The sequence below is a fragment of the Eumetopias jubatus genome, unplaced genomic scaffold, assembly GCF_037043125.1.
Source record: "Eumetopias jubatus isolate StellerSeaLion01/CBP00866 unplaced genomic scaffold, mEumJub1_p1.0 scaffold_5, whole genome shotgun sequence".
Lineage (NCBI taxonomy): Eukaryota > Metazoa > Chordata > Mammalia > Carnivora > Otariidae > Eumetopias > Eumetopias jubatus.
Window position 1 is genome coordinate 35,302,542 of NW_028274811.1, and position 1,144 is coordinate 35,303,685.

A 1,144-nucleotide genomic window follows, 5' to 3' on the forward strand; every position below is an offset into this window, starting at 1 on the left:
GCAGCATGCTCTACAGGCCCCAGGTACTGGTGCCCCTCTGTCTGGAGCATCCTGCAGGCTCTCGGCAAGCCTGAAGACCTCCACACTTCTTACGTGGATGTATCCTTCCTACAGACTGATGCTTTAGAGCCCTGGGCTTCCAGCCAAATGGAAAGTGATTCTGCAGGGGCTCTGGGCCCGTCCTCTAGGCTGCTCTCACTGATGTGCCTCCAAAACTCTTTTGAAAATGTTGTGCAAGTTACAATCTCCAGAACCAGCCCACAAGGACATTCCTTTCTCGAAGACAGCAGACCTTCCCACTCGTAGGAAGATGGTCTGCTTGCTAGGTGTTTTCTGTTCTTCCCTCCTGACCTACAAAATTTGGCTTCTCCAAGCTCAGTCTTTTGAAGTATGTGTTTGTTATCTCTGGAAATGCTGAGGGCTTGCCCTACCGTATGTTTCCCAATAGCCTATTCTGGACATAACCATAAATAATCAAGTAACTTCATAAATCATAAAGTAATGACGTTTTCTTGAACATTTACTATGTACCAGGTACTGTCCTAAGTGCTTTACATACATTATTTTAATTAATCCTCAGAGAAGTTCTGTGGGGTAGGCATTGCTTTGCCCTTTCCTTCCCTCCTCCCTCTCTTCTTTCTTCTTTCTTTCTTTGTTTCTTCCTTCCTTCCTTCCTTCCTTCCTTCCTTCCTTCCTTCCTTCCTTCCTTCCTTCCTTCCTTCCTTTCGGCTGAGAGTTAAATGAATAGAACAATATTTTCTATGTAATCATCTACCCTAGCCTGGTCATGTCCCAAAGTTTAATTAACTGAATAGGGAGGCTGCCCTGAACTGAACTCAAGGCATTGCTTTTTCATCCCCAGTTTGCAGCTAAGGACACCAAGGCTTGGAGAGTTTAAACAGTTTGTCTAAGGTCACACAGATAAATCAGTGTTAGAGCCAAGATCTGAACGTAGCGTTTTCTAACTGCAGAGTCCATGATTTTAACTGCCAAAGAAATACGGGAAAGAGACGAAACGTCCTTTAGATAACTGACCCTTAGCTTCTCTCTTCTCTGTACTCCCCCTGCCCTCCCAGCACCCATAACTCACACAGCCCCACCGACGGATACTTGTGTCTATTGAATGGAGTCGTTGCAGGTTCCT

General features: G+C 45.5%; 1 non-coding gene across 1 annotated transcript; it reads right to left on the minus strand.

Moving 5' to 3' along the window:
* Positions 1 to 720: 720 nt before the first annotated feature.
* LOC114200684 (small nucleolar RNA SNORA36 family) lies at positions 721 to 847 on the minus strand. The gene has a single exon (XR_003607500.1). It is a non-coding gene; the product is annotated as a small nucleolar RNA SNORA36 family (small nucleolar RNA).
* Between the last annotated feature and the right edge of the window lie 297 nt (positions 848 to 1,144).